Source organism: Cervus elaphus, chromosome 13 (genome assembly GCF_910594005.1).
Source record: "Cervus elaphus chromosome 13, mCerEla1.1, whole genome shotgun sequence".
Classification (NCBI taxonomy): Eukaryota; Metazoa; Chordata; class Mammalia; order Artiodactyla; family Cervidae; genus Cervus; species Cervus elaphus.
In genome coordinates, this window is record NC_057827.1 from 50,044,532 (window position 1) to 50,067,988 (window position 23,457).

The following is a 23,457-nucleotide window of genomic DNA, read 5'->3' on the forward strand; positions in this document are numbered from 1 at the left end:
AAAGGAAATAGCGATGAACACATAAAACTCACCAAATGCATAATTTTTATGCTTGGCATCTTGGAGGGAAGATTCAGTCACTAAAAATTGTATATATGTTTTACTAAATTAACAAACATTTTTAACTACAAAATGACTAATGTTTTGTGGATTCCCCTCTCCCCAAAAGGCCATATATACAATTAATTTATCCATCCTATTACTGACGAGAGTCCAACTTATTTTTCTTATTTTGAGGATAAGGATTGAGACAACTACTAAGGAGTCAATAAAGCCAGCCTTGAATGTAGGCAGAGTAATTTCCTACTTCCCTAGTTGCTTCCTAGTGGCTCAGAGAGTAAAGCATCCGCCTGCAATGCAGAAGACCTGGGTTCAATCCCTGGGTCGGAAGATCCCCTGGAGAAGGAAATGGCAACCCACCCCAGTATTCTTGCCTGGAGAATGCCATGGACAGAGGAGTCTGGAGGGCTACAATCCACGTAGCCCACCATGGGGTCGCAAAGAGTCGGACATGACTGAGCGACTAACACACACACAATTTCCTACTTATTCTTTGACTCTAATAGTCTCCTTACCTAGAAATTGATATCTGAAAATCCACCATTAGGATGCTCTTTTAACTTAAAGATTTGAGCTCTACTAAAATGCAAAGAGCTCACTGGGAGGTACATTTGTAAGGTATTATCAAGTGCATAGAACTTATTGTGCACTGTTCTCACACAGGGTAACAGTGAGGTTCCTAGACAGTGCCAGTTGACACCTCTTGTCCTACAGTAATGATTTAAAACTCTGCTTTATCAATCTTGATAAAGTATATGGTTATCCTAGTCTTAGGTCCTTCTTGAGGGTAGGGTTTAGCAGAAGAGAGGAGGCCAATGTGGCAAGTGGGGGGCCACTATCAAAGCAAGTGGATGAAGAGTAAGTAGAATGGGAAGGTTGAGGGTAAGAGTGCTTGTGCTTCTCAGGGAGTTATTTAGGTATTACATTTATGGGATTTAAGAGGAAAAATCCATGTAGTATGAAATGCAGCACAACCTTAATTAACAATGGTAAAGAATGTATTTAGCTAAAATAAATGTTAAAGAACCATACTGGTTTTATCACTAACTTCTTGAGCAATTTATCTTTTTCAAAAGAACAAAAATGCTAATTTAGAATCTCTCCCTTCCAAAATGAATAGATTACTGAATATATTCAGAACCAGTCTGAGAGATTCAGAGGCTTGGAGAAGGCACTGCTCCACCATATGTATTCTCACCCTGTTTAGAAAAACATCTTTTCTCCCTCTGGAATATTGAGATCTGCAAGAGATGTCTAGAAAGAACAGGTAAGTTACCATCTTGTTAAGCTGCTGGACAGGCTACTCACTGACAGAACAGCTCTCTTGCCATGGCTGACACTCCAAAGGCCCACATCCTCAAAGGTGGGGTTCAAGCTCAAGAAGGGCCATTGACCCAAGGGGGGGAAAAGAGGATGAGCTTACTCTTACAGCAGCAGTCATAACACACTAATACTCTAAGTAATAGAAGGAGCATTACTATTACTGAAGAATGTATTGCTTCTAATACATAACTAATAGAAGGAGATTCAGTATTGAGACTTTAGAAGTAGAAAGTACAAAATAAGGGGAATTCCCTGGTGGTCCAGTCATTAAGAGGACCTGGCACTTTCACTGCTGAGGGTGCGGGTTCAATCCCTGGTTGAGGAACTAAGAGCCACCAAGACTCTTGGTGCAGCCAAAAGTAAAAACACAAAATTAGAAAGTAGAAAACAAGATAGAAACATCTCCACGACTCTATCCAATGAAGAACATACTTCTATAGGCTGTAAGAATTATATTAAAATTTAACCACAAAAATATAGTAATAGATGTTTTTATACCTTGTAAATTTAATTACTCAAAACTTCAAGAAAGTTTTTCTATAAACAAACTGGCTATGAATCAGAATAAAGAGACATTTTCCCTTCTTCTAATAACTTAGAATTTTTACATAAAAGTTAGTGGAGCAAATTATTACCTCATCTACCACCTCCAAGTTCAATCAATCTGTGTTTTAAACATCTGGGCTTTAGACCTTTAGATAAGAAGCATGGACTTCACAAGTGGCTCAGTGGTAAAGAATCTGCCTACCAATGCAGGAGATATGGGTTGAATCCCTGGGTCAGGAAGATCCCCTGGAGAAGGAAATGGCAACCCTTCAGTATTCTTGCCTGGGAAACCCCAAGGAGAAAGGAGCCTGGCGGGCTACAGTCCATAGAGTCACAAAAGAATCAGACATGACTTAGCGATTAAACAACAACAACATATATTTTACATGCATTTAATGTCTTTGGAAAGAAAATGTCTTGAAAAGTTATTATAAAACGTGTTACATGCATGCTCAGTCACTTCAGTCATGTCTGACTCTTTGCAATCCTATGGACTGTAGCCGCCAAGCTTCTCTGTCCATGGAATTCTCCAGGCAAGAATACTGGAGTGGGTTGCCAGGCCCTCCTCCAGGGGATCTTCCCGACCTGGAGATTGAACGAGTGTCTCCTGAGACTCCTGCATGCAGGAGGAGTCTTTACCCATGAGCCACCTAGGAAGCCTTTGTGTAACAGAAAGTATGTGTGTGTGTATATATAAATACATATATAATAAATATAACTTATTTATGTATATATATGTATACATATATGTATACATATATATAAATATGTATATATATGTATATATATAATTTTATTTATTTATTTATTTTTGGATGTGTTGGGTCTTCATTGGTGTGTGGGCTTTTCTCTAGTTTCAGTGAGCTGGGGCTACTCTTTGTTCCAGTACCCAGGCTTCTCATTGCCGTGGCTTCTCACTGCAGAACGCAGGCTCTAGGGCGCGCAGGCTTCAGTAGTTGTGTCATGTGGGCTTGTTAGTTGCAGTTCTCAAGCTCTAGAAGACAGGTTTATTAGTTGTGGCACACAGGCTTAGCTGCTTCTCATCATGTGGGATCTTCCAGGACCAGGGGTCAAACCTGTGTCTCCTGCATTAGCAGGCGGATTCTTTACCGCTGAGACACCAGGGAAGCCTAATGACAAATGTTTTCAAATGACCAAAAAGGACTTCACCAATACTGCCTTTAGTTCTCTGAGAAAGCAATGCCAATTTTAAGTCCTCTCTCTTTTCATCCAGAGTTAGAAACAAAGGATACCAAGCATAACTGCCATCTCTGTACGATAGGTGAGGCCACTGATGCAGTGCAAGGAGCACCATCACTGACCACTTTCCCTTGACCTCTTGAATAAAAAGATGCTGCACACTAGAGTAGGTCTGCCATCCCTTAAGTTTCGTTACCAGCTATGTTGGCTCAATTTGGGGGATTAAAAAAAAAAATTGTCAAGGAAAAACATTCAGAGCTGTGATGTTTTTTCTAAGGCATTCTTCTTGGTGTTACTATATGGCAGCATTTCCAGCAGACCCAGCAACACTACACAGAAGCTTTCCATATACAAATTAGTAGAAAAAAAAATGTTCCACACCTCCAAGAGAGAAAATGTCCTAATTAGTATAAGCACTAACAGCCTCATCCTTTTATTAGTTCCTCTCATAAAGGAAAAATTGAGAGAGCTGTTGTGGTGTTACAGAACTGAAGTGAAGTGAAGCGAAGTCGCTCAGTCGTGTCCAACTCTTTGTGACTCCATGGACAGTAGCCCACCAGGCTCCTCCATCAATGGGATTTTCCAGGCAAGAGTACTGGAGGGGGGTTGCCATTTCCTTCTCCAGGGGATCTTCCCGACCCAGGGAGCAAACCCGGGTCTCCCGCATTGTAGGCAGACGCTTTACCATCTGAGCCACTGTCCCTCGTTAAATGAGGACAGGACAGTCTGAAGCTTATAAAATGGCCAAATAAACATTTCTCTGCAAAAAGTATCCTGGCCAAGGTCTTTTAACCTTAGTGACTTCAGTAAACACCCAAAGGGCATAGCAGGTGGACACATACCCTTTAAAACTGATTTTCAAACTTTTTCAGAACCCCAGACCCCTTGTGCTGGGCAAAAAGTTTAATAACCTCACTTGCTCTCAGATACAGCTCAACAAAATAATTGAAGATTAGCTTTGATGTTGGGAAAGATTGCAGGCAGGAGGAGAAAGGGACAACAGAGGAGGAGATGTTGGATGGCATCACCGACTTGATGGACCTGGGTTTGGGTGGACTCCAGGAGTTGGTGATGGACAGGGAGGCCTGACGTGCTGCGGTTCATGGGGTGACAAAGAGTTGGACACGACTGAGAGAGTGAACTGAACTGAACTGAGCTTTGATGTTCATGATATCCTTATTGGAGAGACTGATCATGTCTTCAGTTATTTGGTCCTTTCTTTTGGCTGATTACATAATGGGGCATGATTTTTACTTTGTGGTAAGTTGTGTGAATGTGGCTCAACTAATTCAGTGTTCCTAATCTTACTGATCTTTCTTATGATCTTTCTGGATCATAGAAAAAGCAAAAGAGTTCCAGAAAAACATCTATTTCTGCTTTATTGACTATGCCAAAGCCTTTGACTGTGTGGATCACAATAAACTGTGGAAAATTCTGAAAGAGATGGGAATACCTGACCATCTGACCTATCTCTTGAGAAACCTGTATGCAGGTCAGGAAGCAACAGTTAGAACTGGACATGGAACAACAGACTGGTTCCAAATAGGAAAAGGAGTACGTCAAAGCTGTATATTGTCACCCTGATTATTTAACTTACATGCAGAGTACATCATGAGAAATGCAGGGCTGGAAGAAGCACAAGCTAGAATCAAGACTGCCGGGAGAAATATCAATAACTTCAGATATGCAGATGATACTACCCTTATGGCAGAAAGTGAAGAGGAACTAAAAAGCCTCTTGATGAAAGTGAAGGAGGAGAGTGAAAAAGTTGGCTTAAAGCTTAACATTCAGAAAACTAAGATCATGGTATCTGGTCTCATCACTTCATGGGAAATAGATGGGGAAACAGTGGAGACAGTGTCAGACTTTATTTTGGGGGCTCCAAAATCACTGCAGATGGTGATTGCAGCCATGAAGTTAAAAGATGCTTACTCCTTGGAAGGAGTTATGACCAACCTAGACAACATATTTAAAAGCAGAGACATTACTTTGCCAACAAAGGTCCATCTAGTCAAGGCTATGGTTTTCCCAGTGGTCATGTATGGATGTGAGAGTTGGATGGTGAAGAAAGCTGAGCACCAAAGAATTGATGCTTTTGAACTGTGGTGTTGGAGAAGACTCTTGAGAGTCCCTTGGACTGCAAGGAGATCCAACCAGTCCATCCTAAAGGAGATCAGTCCTGGGTGTTAATTGGAAGGACTGATGTTGAAGCTGAAACTCCAATACTTTGGCCACCTCATGTGAAGAGTTGACTCATTGGAAAAGACCCTGATGCTGGGAAGGATTGGGGGCAGGAAGAGAAGGGGACAACAGAGGATGAGATGGCTAGATGGCATCACCGACTCAATGGACATGGGTTTGGGTAGACTCCGGGAGTTGGAGATAAGACAGGGAGGCCTGGCACGCTGCGATTCATGGGGTCACAAAGAGTCGGACACGACTGAGCGACTGAACTGAACTGAATCTTACTGACATTTTCCCCCTAATCCAGGAGGATTCCACATGCCATGGAGCAACTAAGCCTCAGAGCCACAACTATTGAGCCCGTGCTCCACAAGAGAGACCCACTGCAATGAGAAGCCCATGCACCACAACAAGAGAGTAGCCCCCACTTGCCACAATTGGAAAAAAGCCCACCCAGCAACAAGACCCAGAACTGCCAAATATAAATAAATTTTAAAACACAAAAATGTGAGAGAGGCACATAATAATTAAGCAATACATGGATACCAGCATGCAATCTGTTTTAACTAAAAAAGTACTGACTTCATTAAACACCATGAGAAGAGAATTCATGCTGGAGAAGCTGACACCCTTCCCTATGCCCCATCTCCTCTCATGCTCCAATTTTTATCTCTTTCAAAAATTAGCTCAAAAGTCATGCCCTCATCATGTCCCCAAAAGCCCAGAAACAAAGGTAAACTCTTCTGATCTCCACTGAAAATAGTCTTTCTATTCCCCTTATCATGTTGTATATCTTACATTTTTCTTTCCTTTTCTCTCCCATTTTATTGAGATACAGTTGACAGGTAACATTGCATTAGTTTAAGGTATACAACATAATGACTTGATATATGTATATATCATGAAATGATTACCACAGTAAGTTTAGTTAATAGCCATCATCTCATAGTAAGCATTTTTTTTCCTTACTATGAGAACTGTTTCTTTCTTGAGGAACTTACCGTCGTGGCTATCCCCAGGACAACTAGGATGATGTCTTACACTAATAGGTCTTCAAACTCCTTCCTAACATTTCTGAGAATGTCTCTTGTGATAAGAAATAATTCTTTATTTCTTGTTGAATTCCTTTAATTGTTTACAAGCACTTCCTTATGTTAAATCACTTTGTAACTCTTACCTATAAATTAAATCCAAATTATACATTCTAGAGTTATACAAAAGCCTAATAATAAATCGCAAAGAGTCAGACACGACTGAGCGACTGAACTGAACTGAACTGAATCTAACTCTAATGGTATAATCCTTCAGTATTATTTCTAGACTAAATGCACTGTCCCAAAAGAAATGGCTTCTAGATCCTTCATCATCTTTGTCACTCATTTGAATTTGTCTTCCATTTCATTGATACCCTTAAAAATCTTTCTATAAAGATTTTTCTTTATTTCCATAAGAAATAAGAAAAGAAGATATATAAGAGAAAATAAAAGGACAAGTATATTAAATAACAAAATACTATAGAAGTACAGTGGAAGAAACAATCATCTGAGAAGTCACCAATAAAAATAATCAGTAAAACAATTTAGTAAGACTAGACCAAAGTCAGAGAATCCTATAGCACTCCCTCAAACACCTATCTGTGAGTCACTGTTTTCCAAGGTGTATAGCAAATAGTAAACAAATAACAACTTATGTTAACTGAGCATATAACATGTACCAGGCATCGTCCATGCACTTTTTATGTTTTAGGTCATTTAATCCTCACAAGAATCCTTTAAAGTAGATAAATAGACCCAGGCTTGGTGAACCAGCTTTGAACCATCCTTCCAATTTCTCACTTTCAATCATCAACAACTAAATGAAAACAAGCACATATAACAAATAAGAATGTTCAGGTGTATAGAAAGTAAAGAATGTGATTTTCCTTGTTATGAAGCAATTTTTTAAAACTAAAAAAAAAAAAGAAAAAACTCTGCATATCAACATGCAACTTAATTCTGTTGCTCCATGAGACATTCCTTCTGACTAGGCTCTGAAATTTTCCTATTTAATACAATGATGTGCTTTGTAAACAGTAAAAAAGCTAGAATGAACATATAGCCAACAATGGGAGACTGATTAAATAAACTGTGAAATGCCCACATTAAAAAGTAGTATTTACATTCAGAAAATGACAGAAATGTCCTTAAAATTAAAATACAAAACTTTGTAAAATGTATCATGAGAATATTATATATATTATTATAAACACACAAACTAAAGAAAAGACCATTAAGAAATAAATCAAGATAACTATGATTATCACTGGGTTGGAAAGTTACTAGTGATTTTCATTTTCTTCATTATATTTTTCAATATTTTTTAAATTCTCCAAATTAAGTTCAATTGGTTTTAAAAGAGAGAAAAATAATGATATTCTCTTAAAGATACTTCCTTCTAATTTTATTTCTCTACTGGGGCACTGACTTAGGACTTTGAAAAATAACAGAATTTTCCATTTATAACATTTGCCCAAGGACATCTGTCAACAATCCTGTAAATAGAGTATTCCGCTTAAAGACTGCAGATCTGAGAAGAATACCTAGGGTTATATAACAGGGCACATATATGACACTATATGTAGGCTATCCCAGTATATTATTGTTACCTGCAGCAAAGATAAAAATCAATTACTGAACATAGGACCATGTTATACTGATTCTTTTCTTAAGCTGAAGGGTTTCATTTCCAAGGCTGAAATTATCAGTAAGACCCCTCTTGGTTATAGATAGATGTCACTTATATGCATATATGGGCTTCCCTGGTGGCTCAGCTGGTAAAGAATCCACCTGCAATGTGGGAGACCTGGGTTTGATCCCTGGGTTGGAAAGATCCCCTGGAAAAGGGAATGGCTACTCACTCTAGTATTCTGGCCTGGAGAATTCCACGGACTGCATAGTCCATGGGGTCTCAAAGAGTCAAACGCAACCGAGGTTGCACTTTCACTTTCGTAATGCAAATATAGGGTAGACTCTGAATGGGACCTGGATGGATGGCCACCCAACAGAAACAGCTGTGCACTAAGTCAGGACATCAAGACTCCTGTCCTGGTTATGCTACTAAAAAGCTATGTGACCTTGGACAAATCACAACTTCTTAAACTGTCAGTTTCCACATGTGTAAAATTGGGGAATTACACAATTTACTTGTTCAAGGAAGGACCCTGCTGAAAAGAGGGCTGCAAATGCATAAACACTAGACAGTCACATACAGAACAGTGTGACACTTAGGTCAATATAAACAGGTATGAAAAGATTCTCTAGGTGTCCAGAATCTATAATTCCTGGTCTGCCACTAACTAGCTGTATGATTTTCTGAAATTCATATGACCTCTTTGTTTTTTTTTTTTTATGTATATGTATATTTATTTTTTTTTTTAATTTTTTTTTTTTTGAGAACATATATTTTTTTTTTGTCATACATTGATTGCATATGACCTCTTTGAAAGTGAAAGTGTTAGTCACATCTGATTCCTTGCGACCCCATGGACTGTACCCCACCAGGCTCCTCAGTCTATAGAATTCTCCAGGCAAGAATACTGAAGTGGGTAGCCATTCCCTTCTCAGGGGATCTTCCTGAACCAAGGATCAAACTTGAGTCTCCTGCATTGCAAGCAGATTCTATATCATCTGAACCACCAGGGAATCTCTTTAGGCCACTACAGAACACAGGTGAGGGAACCAGATGATCTTTAAGTTCCATTTGACCTCTAAAATCTATCATTTGGAATTCAAATATGCATCTAGAGAAGACAAACAGGTTTAAAAAAAAAAAAAGAACTGAAATTCTCTAACTTCCTTGTTTCTAAACCCAGTTAGATTTTCTTTAATTCTGTTATTTGGTGGAGGGATCAGTGGGAGTAACATACATTCTAATTGATGGTAAGATAGCAATTATTTTAAAAAATAAAACATAACAATTATGATTAGGTTAAGAGGCAGAAAGTAAGTTCTATATTCACATATAACAATATGTGACTATATTAATATATACTAATAAATTGCTTCAGGAGGCAGAACCATCTTACACTTTTTGGCAACTAGAAAGTACTTCATATTTCCTATATGTCACAATGACTATTGTTCTACTTGAGTGAAGACAGACCAGAAACAGGCAGCCTTAAGTGGAGGATTCTAGTGTTTAGAAATCCCTTTCCTTTCTGTTTCAAAAGACTCCAAATCTTTGAACCCATTAAACATCCATTATGTGTTTATGGTCTATCACAGTGAGAAGGAGTCAACTGGGACATACAGTACTTCTGTTACTTTGAGGGCTATCCAAATCCTGTGGCAAGATCTCATTGTTATTGAGTGAGGGTCAGAAGGAACTCAGGGTACCTAACAATTCAAAAGAAATACTCTTTGCTCATATAAATTAGGAACAATTATATTTCTCAACCTAGAGTCTGACAAATGACTCTTTTTAAAAAACGGATAATATATAAAGATGTGGTCCTATAGTCTTTCACCACATCTCTTATTAACCTACATACCACTTAGGTTAAATATACTATCTATATTTTTATTTTAATCATAAATCAGGGCATTCTTCCACCATGGCCTGGCCGATGGCTTTCTTCCCTACACATGTGCTATGTATATACTACAATCAGGAGTTGAACAACTTTGTAGTAATAAGTACTGAAGTGAGCATTACTTGTTCTGACTGCCACAGAAGTGGCAGTTTACTAACACTGGCTCAACAATTCATCATTACAAAACCATCAGCCACAGCTTGGCAGCATAAGTACTTTCCTAGAACCACTGAAACAGAATTACCAGTATCAATGCCCTTATCATTATACACCTAAATTAGAGGAGGAAAAGGAAACTCATTTGTAGAAATTTATTTAATACTATTGAGTTGGCCAGGAAGTTCACTGGGTTCTTCTATATAATGGAAAAACTAGAAAAAACTTTCTGGCCAACCCATATATGTATTAGTATTCATCCTTCATCTCATATTTGTAGTGCCAGATTACATTTCACATACAAGTTATTGAGACTATAAAAAAGAATGTTCACCAAGGAAGATTGTGCATGTGTACAATTTTATGTTTTTGGCAAAATTACATGACACATGCAATGAAACGTAAAAAATAAGAGGCTATTTGTCACCATGTTGATTTCCATAATCTCAACATGATAGTTCAATTACAGCAAAAAGTTTACATGAACATGTCAGTCTGATCCAATTTAACAAGCATTTACAAAGCCATTTACATGGCTTTAACAACCATTTTCATGGCTGCTAGATTCAGGGCACAAAGCGACATCCAAGATGTGTTCATCACCTCCCTACCTTCAAGGAGTTTATAAGGACATTTTAGTCTCCCTTATAAAGAAAGTCCTAGAAAATTAATGTTTCTTTTTATTCTTTAACAGAGTTCCCAGGAAGAGGTTTTTCTGGAAGTTAATGAATCATAGTTTTGCTACAGGCCGGTTCTTCAGAAGATGCAACTGATGACTTGAAAGAAAATAGCAAGATCTACTGGAAATTCCTGAAACACATGTTTCCACAACACTAATATTAAAGGGATATTGTTTGCCCACCCTTGTTCTGAAAAGACCAAATTCCATTAAGGTAAAACTAAAAAGAAAAACAAGAGAAGAATAAGGGTAGCACTTCCATAAAAAGACAACCCTAGGTTAGGCAGGACTAATAATAAATACCATTTAGTAAGTGCCAATCAAGTCCCAAGCACATTGCAAACATTATCCTACTAACCTTGCAAAATGGGCATTTTTAACCTTGTTTTGCAGGATGGAGAAACTAAGGCTCAAAGGCCTTAGGGATTCTGTGTGAGGTCACACAATGAAGAGCGGCATAACCAGGATTCTAAGCCAGGAATGTCTCACTTCAAACACCAGGAATTTCATCAGCTGCCTCCACAGAGAGATACCTCTATAAATATCTACGGATGTCTACCATTTGGCCAAAACAAATTTCTCTGACGTGAACCTGACCTAAGTGCTGCACAGCGCATTTCTTGCACCCTCTCAGTTTTTCCCTCCTCTGTAGCCAGATCTTGTCTTTGACTTCTAGTGCTTTTCTACTTTTTTTCTCTCAATGAAGAAAGCCTGAAAGAGGGTGTGGCAATTACTAGCTGTTGGCACAGAATCAGAGTGGGTCTCAAATTATTCTTTTTAACTTGTACAAACCTAAAATCCAGTATCTTCATTGAGCAAGTGCAAAGTAAAGCTTCGAAACCAAAAAGACCAGTTCTCTAGCTGCTACATTCAATTGTTCTTCTCAAATAATACACACACATAGAAAACCAAAGACCTGATGAGGAAGCTGGAAGTAGCCTAAAACCAACATAATTTCTTACTTCGAACGATGGTGGAATTATTTTGGTAAAGTTGGGATAGATTGACACTAGGTAAAGGCCATGTCAAATTGTCAAAGAATAGGTTATTAAAAATTTTAAGAACTAAGAAAAGCCAAATATTTTGCTATTAATCAAAATGCTATGAGAATGTGACTCAAAGGGACCTATGAATTCAAAACACAAACTTTCCAAGAAAAAAGTTATGTTACAATCTATATTTAATAGTTAGGTGCTAGCTTTCTTGTCTGTTGTGTGCTAAACACAGCCATTCCTATAAAAACAGAAATGCCCATTCATCATCTCCTTATTCTCATGTCAACAGATATTCACTTTAAGAAATACCCACACTACAATGATTTTTAAATATTATGTTGTTTAAGCCAAGGGAAGCCTAGCATTATCAGCAACTATTAGAAGCTAGGAGAGAGAGGCTAGATTCTCCCTCAGATCCCCAGAAAGAACCAACCCTGGTGACACCTTGATTTTGAATTTCTAGCCTCCAGAACTAAGAGACAATACATTTCTGTTATTTTATGCACAACAACATTATATTGTTCAGGAAGAATTTTACCTCTTAAAGTGAACCATAAGTTAGACTGAATTATTAATATTTTGATGTGCTAACACAAAAGAATCTTCCCACTCCAAAGTAAATACACAGATCAATATGGTCCATTCTTCTACATTTTAAATGTTATTTTTTGGTTTCAGTTCAGTCAGTTCAGTTCAGTAGCTCAGTCGTGTCCAACTCTTTGCGACCCCATGAATCACAGCACATCAGGCCTCCCTGTCCATCACCAACTCCCGGAGTTTACTCAGACTCATGTCCATCGAGTTGGTGATGCCATCCAGCCATCTCATCCTCTGTTGTCCCCTTCTCCTCCTACCCCCAATCCCTCCCAGTATCAGGGTCTTTTCCAATGAGTCAACTCTTCACATGAGGTGGCCAAAGTACTGGAGTTTCAATTCAGCATCAGTCCTTCCAATTAACACCCAGGACTGATCTACTTTAGGATGGACGGGTTGGATCTCCTTGCAGTCCTAGGGACTCTCAAGAGTCTTCTCCAACATCACAGTTCAAAAGCATCAATTTTTTGGCGCTCAGCTTTCTTCACAGTCCAACTCTCGCATCCATACATGACCACTGGGAAAACCATAGCCTTGACTAGATGCACCTTTGTTGGCAAAGTAATGTCTCTGCTTTTTAATATGCTATCTAGGTTGGTCATAACTTTCCTTCCAAGGAGTAAGCGTCTTTTAATTTCATGGCTGCAATCACCATCTGCAGTGATTTTGGAGCCCAAAAAAATAAAGTCTGACACTGTCTCCACTGTTTCCCCATCTATTTCCCATGAAGTGATGGGACCAGATGCCATGATCTTAGTTTTCCGAATGTTAAGCTTTAAGTCAACTTTTTCACTCTTCTCTTTCACTTTCATCAAGAGGCTTTTTTCATTCTTCTTCACATTCTGCCATAAAGGTGGTGTCGTCTGCATATCTGAGGTTATTGATACTTCTCCCGGCAATCTTGATTCCAGTTTGTGCTTCTTCCAGACCAGCATTTCTCATGATGTACTCTGCATATAAGTTAAATAATCAGGGTGACAATATACAGCCTTGACGTACTCCTTTTCCTATTTGGAACCAGTCTGCTGGTCCATGTTCAGTTCTAACTGTTGCTTCCTGACCTGCATATAGGTTTCTCAACAAACCCATAACCTAAATAGTCCTGTCCAATACAGTAGCTACAAACAACATATAACCATTTAAATATAAACTAATTATAGTTAAATAAAACTAAAAATTAATTTCTTCAATCCCACTGGCCACATTTCAAATGTTCAACAGTCACCTGTGGCTAGTAGCTACTGTAACGGATGGCACATTATAGAACATTTCCATCAACGCAGAAAGATCCACCAGAAGGTGCTGGTAGAGAAGAGTGCAACAGAGAATAGAGAACCACTGTGACAGCCCCTGTTTCTGTTTCAAGAAATTTCTGGCTTCTCATCCAACACTGACTTCATAACACTCACACAAACAACAGCTACACTCCACAACCGCATAAACATCACTTTCCTGGATTTACATCCTAGAGAAACCAACAACTGGCACTTTATTATACACAGTGGCAGGTCAACATCTAGTTTGGAGATGCTATTGTCCTGACCTTTCTGTTGGCAAGAGTTATCTGTGCAGTTCCACTTGTCTGGATTAGAATACAGCTGGGTGAGAAAATGGAAAACATGACGCTCCCCTTTCAGCAATAACCCAGACGCACCCAGTGTTCTTTTCAGGACTGTTCCTAAGTGACTATGAAGTACATTTACACAAGCAACAATCCTGCACTTTTCAAAAACCACAGTAAGCTCTCAAGATAACAAAGGATTGATCTTGGATACAGGAAAGCTGTGCATTTCCCCAGGTCCCATATTCTATCATTGAGATAGAAACACTGTGTTAAATATATTATACATAATAAGAGTGCTTAAAACAGTCCACCCAGAAAGTAGATAATCAATATTCCATAATATGCCTACATGTAGCTCTTGAAATAAGTATAGAGTCTTTTTATATTACATTATACAGTTTCAAAGTTCTCATAAACATAATTAAGGAATCTATATTTATTTCTTGCCTAAATTAAAGTCTCCAAATACACATGAGAATTATTCCAATAATTTTGTTCAAGACCAGTTGCTTTGACAGTATCAAAAACTTAAGTCTTTTTTTTAAAAAAAAAAAAAACAAGGACTAAGTATCCATAGTATCCTACTAGAATGACAAAGAATAAAAATAAAGCTGACTCCTACTATTAAGGCAGTCTATACCCATTTCATGGGCTTCTGATGTGGCGCAGTGGTATAGAATCAACCTCCCATGCTGGAGATGCAGGTTCAATCTCAGGTTAGGGAAAATCCCCTGAAGAAGGCAATAGCAACCCACTCCAGTATTCTTGCCCGGGAAACCCCATGGACAGAGAAGCCTGGCAGCTACAGTCCAATGGGTCTTAAAAGAGTTGGACATAACTTAGCAACTCAACAACAAGAAGATACATTTTTATTACAGGTTGTCCCCAATCAGAGTCCACAGAGATTCATGATATAAATCCTGAGACAGCAGCAAGACATGTTTGCTCTGCATTAACATGTAAACTGGATCTATCCTCCAATTATTTTTAACTTTTCTACTTATAACAAGCATATGCACTACAATATGTTATGTTGCTTAATGCATAAATTGAAGAAAAATAATAAAGTATATCACTAAAACTAGAAAGATGATGGGAACTCTGACCTAAGCAAAAATTAAAGGAAAAAAAAAATGTTAACTCACAGCAGTTCATGTGCACGGCACGGCTCTTTTGAAAAACAAGGGTCCTGAGAGAAACTTACAGCCAAAGAAGATTTGGTGGTTTCTCATTAAGCCCCTGGCAGTGAGTATTTCAGAAAATTAAGTACTTTATGGAGCACATACTCTTGAGACATTCTCTCGCTTGATTAGATGAGGCAACAATACAATGTGGATGTGAATTCTAAACAGATGGGGAAAATAATCATAGAAAAAAAGCTGCTGGCTTTGGTCAGATTGTAAAAGGGTTCTCCTAATGGGCAAGCAAAACACACCTCATTGAAAAAGAAGTTTGAGGGGATCTGGCCACTATAAAGGAAAAGCCAAAGTTAAATGCCCTACTGTTGTAGGGGAGGAAGAAGGTAATAATTGGAGGGAAGAGTAAGGGGGGCCTCTAGGTTGCTGGTGATATTCTATTTATTAACAAGGGTGTTGGCTACACAAGTTTGTTTACTTTGAATGATTTGTCAAGCTCTATACTTAAAATTTGTATATATTTATGGGTGTCTGTTACATAAAAAAATTTTTAAATGTAAAGAAGTTAAAACATCTCCCACTCCTCAACAGAGAGCCAAACAAACTAACCTCAGAATCTTCGTGGGTTTCTATGAAAGAAGCAACAAAAGGAATTTGTTTAATGTAACACTAGGGCATGTCATTGAGTTAGACACACGTTGTGGTGACATTTCATCTTATGAGGTCCCTTTGTGAACCTTTTGGTGTGGCATCAGTCCAGGTTCATTGGTGCACAATCAACAAGAAGTTTTATGTTTGACTGTTTGGTACTAACTGATGCGATTGTCAGCCAGCAGACATATGCAGAAGACCTCAGATATGCATAGCACTGCCTATGCTGGTAAGAGAGATATTATGCCCATAGTGAAATAAAAATGACTGACCTTTTTTCCCCCATAAGTAATACATCAGCAAGTTGCTGATTCACATGGATTTTAAGTGCTAATGGGAGAATGATTAATCATTTAGACTACTTGAATCAAAGAAGATCTCTAAGAATAGTTAACTAGTTTAGGGCAATGATCTTAAGCTTGGCTGCTCAATGGAGTCACCTGGGGAAATTTTTAAAAACACTGACGCTTCGGTTCCACAGCCAGAGATTCTGATTTAATTAGTCTTGGGTGTGATCCAGCCATAGGTTTGGTTTGAACTCTCCAGACAATTCTAATGTGAAGCCAAGGATGAAAACTACAGCTCAGGCTGGGATGTTGATAGCCTACTGCAAAGCCATTTCATGTAAGAGTAACATCATGTAGAGAAACATGAGACTGAGTAGAAAAGTCCTGTAATTCAGAAGAGCCAGCATACTTGACCAGAGACAAAGGTTCATATTGAAAGATCTGGTTAAATCAGTGGTTCACAAAGTCCCAGGCAATTTCTGCCCTAGGGTAACAAAAAAACAAGAACTCCTTTTCGTTTCTTTTGGAGTTGCCATTTAGGTTTAGGAAGACCAGCATCATTCATCTTGGTTGTAGCTATCTGTATCTATGATCTGTGATTTCTGAGAGGGAAAATCACAATATTAGTCCAGAATAGTGCTTGTATTTTCTTCCTCACCTTAAATGATGGAGATATTAAGGATACTATGTTGCTAGTGAAGTGTTTTGGTACATGCTAAGGGTATTTAGGACAATACCATTCTACCAATGTTTTTAGTTTCGACACATAGAAATAATTGACTCAGGCACATTAATTGCATTAACTCATGTAACCTTCATAGCAACCCTATGAGACTGATAGCTATCCTAATCCCAAAATGCAAAAACTGAACCCTGGTGAAGTAGAACTTGGCAAGGTCACCCATCAATAATTGGAGAAGCTGGGATTCAAAGCCAGACACTGATTGTCTTTCATTTCACTATACCCACAGGTAAGCTGGGAGAGTATGGGTTGTAGAAGGTACAAATTTAAAGGTGAAAATTTTAAACACCAGGACACAGAATTTTAACTTACTGGTGACATATGCACATGGAGAGAAATATAAAAAAAAAATGTTCAGGCAACTATTTTTGGATGGATTGGAAGTGCATTTGACACTATTGACTTCCTTGAAAAGTTCTTTAGCTTTCAGGGCACTCTTCTGGTTCTCCTTCCATCTCTCTGATGATTCATTTCTTTAGACTCATTTAATACAGCTGCTGCCCCTTCCTCTTCCTCTCTTTGTTCTCTTACTCTGATTTCTGAATGTACTGCTCTTCTGTTCTGGCTTCTCTAACAGTTGTGGCCGTGAAGGTATGGAATTTTTAAGTATCTCAAATAGAGATGTACTTTTTAATCCCCTCAAATGACCCTGATACACATACCCTACCCCAACATACAACACAGCTTCCCTGAGAGCTCAGCTGGTAAAGAATCCACCTGCAATGCAGGAGACCCCAGTTCGATTTCTTGGTCAGGTAGATCCCCTGGAGAAGGGATAGGCTACCCACTCCAGTGTTCTTGGGCTTCTCTTGTGGCTCAGCTGATAAAGAATCCGTCCTGCAATGCAGGAGACCTGGGTTTAATCCCTGGGTTGGGAAGATCCCCTGGAGAAGGGAAAGGCTACCCACTCCAGTATTCTGGCCTGGAGAATTCCATGGACTGTACAGTCTACGGGGTCGCAAAGAGTTGGACATGACTGAGTGACTTTCACTTTCACTTTTCTTCACCCCAACATACAAACAATGTAAGAATAACTAACAAATATGCTGATAACTCTCAAAACTTCATAGACAACTCATCTATTTTCCAACAACCGAATGAACAATTCAAACCTCACATACATAAAGCATATATTGCTGAGTTCTTCTTCTGATATTCCCTATCATCCTTAATGGCATCAGACATCAGCTTTACCCAGTCTATAACCATGAGGCCTTTTCTCATTCGTCTTTTCATTTCAATCCCCTCCTAAATCCAACTGATTCTTCAAGCTTCCATGCCACTGCAATTACTACTTCCTCTGCCAGAACATCCTTGCTCTCGCAGAAAACTCCTACTCACCTTTCAATACACAACACAATTATTTACTTCCCCAGTAAAATTGTTCCTGGCTCCTTCTTTGAGGTCTCACAGAACTGGCGTACTCCTCCAGGCCCAGGACTCACTTGTTTTCTCACGTCCAAGCATAGCACCTGGTACCAGGCAGGCACTCAGTACACTCAAGGTTTATTAAACTATGACCTGAGAAACTTGACCCAGGAAGCTAAATAATTATTGAGGTCATCTAGCCAAGAAACTATAAGAAACCAAAACAATAGTGGTCAACAGAGAGAGGAGGTAAGCCAGAGAGATTAGCAACAGTTTTGATGAGGGGGGGCACACAGCAGCAATAATAGAAAAATTAAAGGATGAAATACACTTTGTTCCCTGTGATGGCTTTCACACCAAATCCAATTTTAATTTATGTGAAAAATATGTGAAAAAATGTTCAAGTTTTTGAGCTTCCTTGGTGGCTCAGTACTAAAGAATCCACCTGCCAATGCAGGAGACACAGGTTCATTCTCTAATCCAGGTAGGTCCCACAAGATGGCAGAGCAACTAAGCCCGTGTGCTGGCAACTATTGAGCCTGTGCTCTAGAAGCCGGGAGCCACAACTACTGAAGCCCATGCACCCGAGAGCCTGTGCCCTGAAGCTAGAGGCCCCATGGCAATGAGAAGCCTGTGCATCACAACTAGAGAGGAGTCCTTGCTTGTTGCAACTAGAGAAAAGCCCACGTAGCAACGAAGACCCAGGCCAACCAAAATAAATAACTAAATACAATTTTTTTTAATGTTCAAGTTTTAAATTTTTCAAATTTCAATCCTAGAGTTAAGAGAATGCTTAGGTAAAATAAGTTTCCTGAGGTCCTCAATGGCAGAATGTTACTAAAAACCAAGCATCCTGACGTTCAAAATTTCTTCCACCTGTAGTACACTGACTCTTTAGATCGGCTTAATGTTCTGAGCTTGAAAACTGAATAATCCAGAAAAAAATATCTAAGCACAAGGAGTTATCAGACAGTTCCCTTGAAAGGGAGATTCATAATAAAATTTAATAATTCCTATCCTTTTGTCCCTTGGCAAATTTACTCAACATCATTTTTTTGGATCTCCTCCTCCCAATTGAAAGCCTTCTCCAAGCTTGTATCTTATAGCACCCTCTTCACTGATTCAACAAATATATATACTTAACTCTTTCTGCACATAATTTAATAATTTAGTTTAACAGGCAAAATAGTAATGTTTTGTGCTTCTGAGTGAGAGCTCTGGAACCAAACCATCAGAGTTTGCTTAACAACATGAGCAAGAATTACTTAACTTTCTCTCTTCCTCAGTTTCCTTATTTGTAAAATGAAGTTGTTGAAGTTTGTTGACAGGTGCCACAAAATCTGATTCCGCTCTCATCTCAGAATAGTACCTGACACAGTGGTGAAGTGTGTGCTCAGCCGTGTCCGACTCTTTGCAGCCCCATGGACTGTAGCCCGCCACGCTCCTCTATCCATAGGATTTCCCAGGCAAGAATACTGGAGTGGGTTGCCATTTCCTACTCCACGGGAATCTTCCTGATCTAGGGATCGAACCCACATCTCTTTCGTTCTCCCTCACTGGTAGGCTGACTCTTTAACACTAGCACCTCCTGGTGCTAGGCACTATGATAATAACTATTGTTATATCATTTATATAGTTTTGATTCTCCTTGAATATTTGTATTTATATTATCTACCATAGCTTAAAATGTCCTTGGTTGGTCGAAGTAGAAGGATACACACACAACCAAAGATTTTGAATGATACCTAGCACGGAATCAAATTCTATAACTAATATAGAAGCAGACCGTCAGTAACCAAGGGGGACACTCCAATCTCCTGACTGTATTCTAGGTGTCATCTTTTATGGGCTATGTTTTCCACTGTCTTTGAGATGACCCACCCTCAAGGATTAATTGTAATGGTCTCATCAAATTACGAGTTTATCTCACCTTGAAATCTCATCAAAAATCAACAAACATGGATTTGAATAGCTTTTCGTGCCTACTGCATACTATGCAGGAAGAATAAAGTGAAGATTTATTTATCCTGAATTCAACTGTAAGAATCCAGGAAATACATTTTTACCTTTCCTAATAAATTAGCTTAAAATATATATATATTCTTCCTCAATGTTCATACCAGCACTATTTACAATAACCAAGACATGGAAGCAACTCAAGTGCCAATCATCAAACAAAAGGATAAAGATGCAGTTTATATATACAGGGGAATATTACTCAGCCATAAAAAGGAAGAAAAGTCTTTCATTTGCAGCAACATGGATAGACCTACAGATTATCATACTAAGTGAAGTAAGTCAGAGAAAGACAAACATCATATGATATCACTTATATGTGGAGTCTAAAAAAATGATACAAATGAACTTATTTACAAAACAGAAATATAGACATAGAAAACAAACTTACAATTACCAAGATGGGGATAAATTGGGAATTTGGGATTAACAGATACATACTCCTATATATAAAAAACAGAAACAAGGGCCTGTATAGCACAAGAGACTATATTCAGTATCTTGCAATAACCTATAAAGGAAAAAAAATTTTTTAAGGAATATATATATATATATAAAACTGGATTATTTTGCTGTACATCTGAAATATTGTAAATAAATTCTATTTCAGATAAAAATAATTTTAATTAATTAATTAAAATTTAAAATAAAATGATATGATATTCTTAAATACTGAGATATTGCTACAGATAAATTCATTTTAAAATATTTCAATTATTCAGAAATCACACTCCTACATATTTAACCAAATGAGTTGAAAACATATATTCACACAAAAATTTACAGTAGCTTTATTCATAATCATCAAACTTGAGAGCAACAAAGATGTCCTTCAATAAGAAACTGATAAACTGTGTGCACTCCATACAATGAAGGGTATCCAGCCATGAAAACACATGGGGAAACTTAATTGTATATAGCTTATTGAAAGAAGCCAGTCTGCAAAGGCTCTATACTGTATGATTCCACCTACATGACATTCTTGAAAAGGAAAAACTATAGAGATAATAAAAAGGTCATGGTAGGTGGGAAGGGGGTTCAGGATGGGGAACACATGTAAATCCAAGGCTGATTCATGTCAGTGTATGGCAAAAACCGCTACAATATTGTAAAGTAATTAGCCTCCAACTAACAAAAAATAAAGGAAAAAAAAAAAAAGTCATGGTTGTCTGGGGTTGTAGAAGGAGGGATAAATAGGTGGAACACAAGGGATTTTTAGGACAGTGAAATTATCTGTACAGTTCAGTGATGGTAAATATATATGACATTATTGACAAAATCAATATGGCATGAATTTTTAAGCACCAGTTTTAAAAGGTTACATTTATGTTTAAGTATTACTGTTTACTTACCTGTATCGTTTACATTTATTTCCAAAATTTAATTTTTCCCATAGGCAACAATCCCAATTTTAGTTCCCTGTTACAAGAATAGACACCAGCTGATTTTCTTTAAAATGTCAACTGTGTGGATATATATAAGCTGAAATATAAGTAAATAAGAAAATTTCCTTTAGTGGCTCTCAAATGCATCTTCATTTGAGATGTCAGCTGCCTGGTTTTTATACATCACTACATTACAGAATCACAAGTAAAGCCAAAAGGGATGGTATGATATAGTATAAGCTATCACTACCATGTAGTCTGCTTATCTAGGAAGTGGCAATTACAAGCGCTATTCTCAAAGGCAAAAACAAAGACTACATCATTAAAGGGTCCACAGGCATTGACCCTTCTTTAAACTTACAGTCTACTATAGTTTTAACATGTCTATATGTCAATGAACTCGTTTTACAGATATTCATTAACTACTGACACTCAACAAAATATGTAGAAAACAATTCAAGGATCATATAGATGGATCCTCCATTCTTTTTTCATTGACATTATTCATCAATGTCAATAAAATAGTCTTTTATTTTTAAGTGCTTTTACTTATGATGCTTGCATTCCTAGATTCTTATTGTCTTCATTTTGTCCCAAAACATTTTTCTTAAAATAGATTTCACATATTCCACTTGCTTTTCTCTCAAGTGACTATAAACCACCTAGGGAAATAAGAGCCACTCTGTTATACTGACAACAAAAGCAGATATAAGATCCCACCCTCAAAATGGCATTTATTGCCCATGTGATTTTTAAAAAGCAATAGAAGAAACATGGTCTCAATTTCAGAAAACTGAGACAAGCAGAAAAACAATAGAAAAGATAAAGAAAAAGAAACAAATAATAGTTCTTCTAGAATTTTTAACTCGTGAACTACCTCAAGTAAACTATGTACTTTGGCATTTAAAAGAGTCATATTCAAAATTCACACGATAAGGCCTTTAAATCTAACTTATTTGTAAAATAATTTCTAAAAGAAGTAATCCTTAATAACTGTTTAAAATTTGAGGGGAAATGTAAAGATTTTCATTGAAGACCATGTTTTTTAATTTGTAATGTCCACAGCAATGTGATTTCCAGGATAACATTCTAGCTGATGATAAAAATGAGAATATGCTTATTCCTACATAGCTCTGCCTTAAACGTATTTGTCACATACATTAATTTATTATCTTCAGACAATATAACTTATCTTTTATCTATTTTACTCTACTCAATTGCCTATACATTTCTAGTAGCTCCCTCTGCTAATTTCTCTTCGTTGAAATGTTAAACATTGTTTATGAGCTCCTTAAAAATCTTCCCCCAAAAATAGCTACATATTATAGTTACACTGATTTTCGTAAGTATTCAATATAATTTTGATTTTGAAAAAGGAAAAACTATTTTAAATGTTTATATAATACTCTACAAAACAGTCTTCAACGAATGTTTTTTTTGGTAAACTATGGTTGCAGTCTTTTACCAGCGTTGTTTGGTTCAGTATAAATGATATGGTAAATTTGCATTCAAATTCATGGAACTTTTCAAATCTGTTTCCCATTTAGCTGACCAGCCAAAAACAATATTTTCATTTGTAAACAGCTGTTTCATAATCAGCTCTTTTGTACTATGTGGAATTCCATAAAAGATAGAAAATTTTATTTAAAATACAGGAACTGCATTAATCCACTGCAAATCATTGATTAGTTTTTGTATACTACCACACAGTTTAACTTATAAGGAAAGATTTTAAGGAAAATTTAATCTTGTGTCCAAATATAACATTACTTTAAACATGAGGTCATCTAAACATCTGTCTCCAATATATCACTGGGGATTTAAATCAAAAGTCTGCTAAACATGTACAATCATTTTGAAAATAAATAACAGGACAAATTTTGTCTTGATTATGATTATCATGCATTTTAAAAGGAAACATTTATTCTAATAAGAAAAGTCTGAACTAATTTAAACTTTATTGACATTAAGTTAAAATAGTTTCATACAAAAGAGATATAT

General features: G+C 37.5%; 1 protein-coding gene across 3 annotated transcripts in view; it reads right to left on the minus strand.

Moving 5' to 3' along the window:
* SLC25A21 (solute carrier family 25 member 21) overlaps positions 1–23,457 on the minus strand; it is a 504,647-nt gene that overhangs the window by 460,506 nt on the left and 20,684 nt on the right. The gene's annotated exons all lie outside the window — the stretch shown is intronic.